The sequence below is a fragment of the Mustela erminea genome, chromosome 15 (assembly GCF_009829155.1).
Source record: "Mustela erminea isolate mMusErm1 chromosome 15, mMusErm1.Pri, whole genome shotgun sequence".
NCBI lineage: Eukaryota > Metazoa > Chordata > Mammalia > Carnivora > Mustelidae > Mustela > Mustela erminea.
Genome location: NC_045628.1, coordinates 70,461,671 through 70,468,831, shown reverse-complemented (window position 1 = coordinate 70,468,831; position 7,161 = coordinate 70,461,671).

Sequence of the window (7,161 nt, the reverse complement as noted above, 5' to 3'; positions counted from 1 at the left end):
TTTCTTTTTTATTTCTTAAATCCAATGAGTGACACCATATAGTATTCATCTTTCTCTGCCTGAGTTTTTCACTTAGCATTATACTCTCTAGCTCTATCCATAATATTCCAAGTAAATATATACCATCTCTTCTTTATCCATTCATCTATTGATGGACACTTGGGCTTGTTTCCTTAGCTTGACTATTGTAAATAATGCTGCAATAAACATAGGGGTGCATGTATTCCTTTGAATTAGTGTTTATATATTTTTTGGGTAAATACCCATTAGTGTGATTACTGGATGATAATGTAGTTCTATTTCTAACTTTTTGAGGAATAGCCATACTATTTTCCACATTGTCTGCACCAAGTCCCACCAACAGTACACAAGGGTCCTTTTTTCTCCAGATTTTCAACACTTGTTGTTTCTTGTGTTTTTTGTTTTAGCCATTCTGACAGATGCAAGGTGATTTTGATTTTCATTTCCCTGGTGATGAGTATTGTTGAGCATCTTTTCATGTGTCTGTTGGCCATCTTTGGAGAAATGTCTGTTCATGTCTTCTGCCCATTTTTAATTGGATTATTTGGTTTCTGTGTGTGTTGAATTGCATAAGTTCTTTAAATTTTGAATAAAAACCCTTCATCAGATATGTTGTTTGCAAATATCTTTCCTCATTCAGTAGGCTGTCTTTAGTTTTGTTGATCATTTTCTTTGCTGTACAAAAAATTTTTACTTTGAGGTAGTCCCAATAGTTTATTTTTGCTTTTGTTTATCTTGCCTCAGGTGTCATATCTAGAAAGAGGTTGCTATGGCCAGGTAAGAATTATTTTTATTGAGGTATAATTGACATACAATATTGTATTAGTTTCAGGTATTCAATATTGTGATTTGATATTTGTATATATTACAAAATGATCACCATGATAACTCTAGTTAACACTTATTACCATACATAATTACAGATTTTTTTATGATGAAATTTTTAAGATCTACTCTCTCAGCAACCCTTAAATATGCAATATGGTATTATTAATTATAGTAGCCATGTGGCACAATAAGCCAAAATTTTTTAGCTGTTTTACTATTGCATTTATTATGATTCCTCCAAATAAACTGCTATGAAGACAACACTTAAAATAACATCTTTTCTTTTGGGTCCTCCATGAAAGCACAGATATCTTGAGGTATTAGCTCATTCTGTCTTCCCATGTATTTCTTTAAAGAATATCCACAAAAAAGACAGAAAATACTATCCATTTTTTGTTTTTGTTTTTGTTTTTTTTAATTCTCCTTATCCTTGAGTGCCTAAATGCTGGTCCTTGTGACACTCTCTAGAGTGAATTTCCTAAGACTTGAAATGGGAAGCCCTGATATCTATTACTATGACAAAGCTTAGTAGGGATGAGCCTGAAGAAGAGAGGGATAATGATGGCAATAATTATACTCAACCATGCACATTGAGCCCTTACTGGACACCGGTTGTGTTCTATGACCTCTGTATGCTATTGGGAATGATCTAAGACAGAGTCATAATTACAGGAGAGAAAAGAAATAATTACTAGAGTCAAGTCCTTGAGTAGATGGAAAGGGATGGGAGCATGGGATCTAGGGTTCAAGTGGAGAAGTTGGCCTTAAGTAGGAAAGGGGTTGTCCATCCATAATAACATTGCTAAGAGAGATTGATGGATTTGGTTTTAGAAAGATGAAAGATCCTCTGATGATGGCTGCTATTTCTCAGAGAGATCAGAAGAAAAGAGAGAAGGGTATGTAGCTGTTGGAGATAAGAGGAAAATGACAGGCAACAGGGCTGCCACTATTACCTTTTGCAGATATAGAAGACCTTGTCACTAGAATCTAGGGAAGAGGGGAAAGCTATAAATCCCATACGGAATTGGGAAGATTTCTAAAGATACCCTTTCCAAGATACCCTTGAGGCTGTCCAGAACCCTTAGGGGATGACTGCAAGTTCTCAAAAAGCAGACTGGGGCAGGACAAGGAGGAGTATTTTCTAATATTATGACCCTAAGTATATACTCCACCCCAGTAGATAGACCTTCTTTCTTTCTTTCTTTCTTTTTTAAAGACTTTATTTATTTGATGGAGAAAGAGAGATCACAAGCAGGCGGGGGGGGGGGGGGGGGGACAGGCTACCTGCTGAGCAGAGAGCCTGATGCGGGGCTCGATTCCAGGACTCTGAGATCATAACCTGAGCCGAAGGCAGAGGCTTAACCCACTGAGCCACCCAGGCACCCTGTAGCACCCCCCCTACCGCCCAGTAGAAACTTCATAATATTTTTTGCTTCAATCCTGGGACTACACACTTCTTAAGGTAGGGTATATCTATGCTGTATCTTCAATAGTAGGCACAAAGCCTGGAATGGAGAAGATGTTTGCCAAATATTCTATGGATAAACTGGTGAATAGATAGATGGAATGATGAATAAAAATTTATGAGATTTTTTTATATTATTTATATATTTCTGATTTGCCTTATAGAATTCTGTGTCACACATGTGTGATAGTATCATACTTGGCTTTTGACCAAGCTCCTACTCAAAAACCAAAGATCTCCCAGACTTTTCAGAAGGATATTTTCACTAGGCCTAGAATGATACAAATTTTCTGTATTATCTACACACACTTATAACCATCTGATCTATCCTTCCTTATCACTTACTGGCTTGGTATGAGATATATTCTAATACTAAGTTCTTCCTTGAGCCCAAAGTCTGCTGGCGTGGTCACTTCAAAATATGTTCTACTCTCTTTGATCTAAGAAGTTACCTTAGTTGAGATGTCAATTCAGGTCACATGACTAATGTCCTCTGTTTACCTGATTCAGCATCTTCAACCAGCAGGTATTCTTTTTTGGACCATGAGGGTACCTACTATACCTCTTGGTAGGCCAAAAGGTTCCAATTTTGACTTTTCATTTATCAAAAATCCTACCTATGCAACCCAGAGGCCATAGCATTGTTATTTCAGAAAAGCAATGTCTTCTTTTAATGCCTTAAATTCGTCTCTTCCAGATAATCTTAGGCACACAAAGAAACTCATTCTTAGAGAAAGAGCTTGTGTCTGATTTAATATCCTCAGCACTTAGCATGGTATCTATTGAAGGACTGAACACATGACTGACTAATGAATAAACACTGAATTATTCTAATGAATGACCCACTCTGGTCTTTGGAATTCAATCTCTGTTCCATGCTGTAGGAAAGGCAGCAACACAGAATCTTTATCTCAATAACTGACCTAACTTTCAACCATAGAGTTTAATGGTCTTTCCTCCAAGAATTAACCACACATGATTATCCTTCCAGTCCAATTTACTCCCACCCAGTAGGGGGAAAAAAAAAAATCAAACCACTTAGGGATTCTCAGTGTCTAGCATTGGCTGTTCTCAACTAAGAGAGGGCAAAATACATTCACTGCTTCTTCCAAACTCTACAATCTCTAAAAGGCAGCTACTTTCAATTTTCCTGGAGCTGTTCTTTAGTTATAACTTAATAGCATCTCCTGTACATGATTCCTCTTTCTAACACTTTCTTCTATAGCCTACATTAAGTTTGAAATGCTTTTAATGAAGTGCCTGGGGAAGTGGGTGGGTACAAGCCCTAGAAATTATGTCAAGCACTACTTCCTTGTGATAGTTACAGATTTTCTTTTTGTTAAATATCAAAATCAAAATAAGCACTACCCAGCCCAACACTGTGAAATAATTACAATGATCTACTTTCCCATTTAGCTCAAACATAAGCCAAATTCAATATTTTTCCTATAGAGGCAAAGTATAAGAAATTGTAAAAGCAAAGAACACCAGATTATAAGTCAACGAAGAGAGATTCTGTTCTAATATTCAATTTGCCTTGATCTGGGGAAAAGCATGTAACTTCTTTCACAGCTTTCTCCATATTGAAAATAAGGCATTTGCTTCCTACTGATAAAGAATTGTAGTGATATGATAATTGCTCATAAACCTCGTGAATCTTAATAACAGTGAGTATCACTTTACTTAACCAGTAATAGCTTCTTGGCATCTCCTGCACACGATTGCTCTTTCAAACATTTTCTTCTGTAGAGTCTACATTAAGGATGAAAAGCTTTTAACTAAGTGCACAGAAAAGAGAGGCAGCCTTTTTAATCATTCATAGAAAGGAATTAATAACAAACATTTTTAAAACATCTATAATTAAAACAAGTTATGCTTTAGGGGGAAAAAAAATCCATTACTTTCCCAGGGAAAGAGAGGCAATGAGCCAGTGCTGAGTCAATTTCTATGAGCCAGGCCTTCTCCCAGGTTTTGTCCACTGCTCTTCTTATCTGAATCCTCACAACAGCCCTTCAATGCAGTTTTGTTAGCCCCTTCGTGATATAGAGAAGATGCTAAGTCATTAAGACACCCAGCATGTATTTTAATAAAATACACCCAGCACATATTTTAATAAAATACAATTAAGTATTTGTAACACTATTGCTTTCAAATATAGTATAATAAGATTTTTGGATCTCCTATAACCAGAACTCTGGCTTCTCTCCCAGATTTCTATCTGACGGATAAATGAAGGGTAAGCCCATCTCAAGGAAGCAGGGAACTGGAGGTCAACACAAAGACTTAATACACCGAACCACCATAAAGATTTCCACTCAGAGGGAAGAAACCTAAACATTTACCTACAAGCAACAGCCTTTTCAATCATTTATAAAATGAATTAATAACAAACGGTTTTTAAAAATCCATAATTAAAAAATCTGTGCTCCCGACACAGAGCCACCACCCTATACACGATATCCAATGAAACGCTGAGAAATCACTATGGTAAGTTTAAGTCTTTCTCTGCAATGCTGTAGTGTTCTGATGTTGATTAGATCTGTTTTAGGAAGTAAAATGTTTAGGAACCAATTACATTTTCTTTGCACATCTCAGTCATAGTGTGAGTCAATATTCAGGCCAACTACAAAATGATTACAAAGTCAGCCAATGCTGAGGGCATGAAGTCTATGAATCAAAGAGACCACCTGGAGATTTTCCTTCTATCAACCAAGATCATTGGCCTCAAACAACTAAGTTAAAGCCAAAAATGAATACACTCTCACTGCTTTCCTGCAGTGTGGTTTTGGGTGATAAAACATTCATTTTCAGTTGTATGGTCTTAACACGCTCAGAAATTAGACTTTACCATTGAGAATATTTTCCTTTAGATCACATTCTAGACAGCCAACTTTTCACATGTGTGCCACCAAATTTGGCCATTGAGTAAACTTTTCTAGTCGAAGTGCTTTATATAAAATAAAATGTCGAGTTAAAAGGATTGTAAGGCAATGCAAATAGATTGGACTGAAAAGATAAAACTTGCTATGAATAAAGAGATAATATCATCCAATCATGATTAAAGAAAAGGTGTGTATTTATTAAAACAGGTGGGAATTTTGCTAAAATTTAAACAGGACAGGAAATTGCTCTACTCAAATTGTGACACAGACCTGAAAAGCAAACAGGTCCAATGAAATAAATAGATATTTTTGTAAGCCCTAAGAGACATCACTCATTTATTCATTTGGCAAATATTTACTGAGCCCCCACTATGTTCCAGGTACTTCCCTAGGTACTAGCAATGCATAGGTATAGATATAGAAAGCACCTTCCCTCAAGGAATTTATATTTTGGTTAAGAAAACAATAAATAACTAAACCAAATATAGGTCAGAGAGTTATAAGTACTATGAAGAAAAATCAAAATAAAGCAAGGTAAGAGGAATTAGGCAGGGGACAGGAATTTTATATAGAGTGACAGGGAAATCCTCTCTGATAAATTAATATTTGGGTAGGAATTTATATTAACGGAAGAAGAGATTTCATGAAATTACCTGAGGAAAAGAACATTTTATGCAGAAGAAACAGTAAAGCTCTGAGGTAGACACAACTTTGGAATGTTTGGAGAATAGCTAATAGGCCAGTATGGCTTGAACAGAATAAATAAAAGGGGTGACAGAAGATAAAGTTGGAAAGTCGCCAAAGGTCAGTCCATGTGTGACCCTATAGGACAAATTAAGACACTGGGTTATATTCAAAGTGGGACAGGAACTCATCGAAAGTTCTGAGCAAGAGAATCACTAGACTGTATCTCTGTTTTTAAAAAAAGCTCCAACTGCTGTGTGGAAAATAGACTAAATGAACTGGATTTTTACCTAACTATATACAAAAATAAATTCCAGATGCACTAAAATCCTAGATGTGAAATATAAAGTTTAACTCTTCTAGGATAAATCGTGAGAATATACTTATGATTTTAAGATACAGTAGAATTTCTGAAACTAAGCACATCAAAGGAAAAAAGAGGGAGAGAGGGAAGCAGACACACACAAACACACACACAAAGAGAAAGAGAGACATGGAGAGAGAAAGAAATATAAAGGAAAAGATTGAATGTTTGACTACTTTAAATTTTTAAACTTCTGTTATTCAAAGGATGTCATAAACAAAGTGAAAAGACAGTCACAGCCCAGAATAATGTATTTTCAATGAATGTAACTAATAATATCCTGAGTATATCAAGAACTCCAATGTCAATAAGAAAAACAACATAGTAGAAAAATGGGCAAAAGCTTTAAATAAATATTTCAATGAAGAGGACAGGAAAAAGGCCAGGAAACATATAATAAGATGCTCTACCTCACTAGTAATCAGGAAAATGCACATTAAAACCATATTAAGAGGGGCGCCTGGGTGGCTCAGTGGGTTAAGCCGCTGCCTTCGGCTCAGGTCATGATCTCAGGGTCCTGGGATCGAGTCCCACATCAGGCTCTCTGCTCAGCAGGGGGCCTGCTTCCCTTCCTCTCCCTCTGCCTGCCTCTCTGCCTACTTGTGATCTCTCTCTGTCAAATAAATAAATAAATAAAATCTTTAAAAAAAAAAAAACCATATTAAGATAACTTCACCCATCATATTAGCAAAAACCAAAAAATATGACATTATCAAGAAATGACAAGAAGGTAGAGAAGCAAGAACATTTCATTCACTGCTTGTAGGAGTGAAAAATTGAAACAACTGCTTTGGAGAGAATCTGACAATATTTAGTCAAGTCAAAGATGTGCATACAGTATGACTCAGAATTTAACACCTATATATCCCAAAGAAACTCTTACAGGAGTGTACAATGGATACAATGCAGACACACAA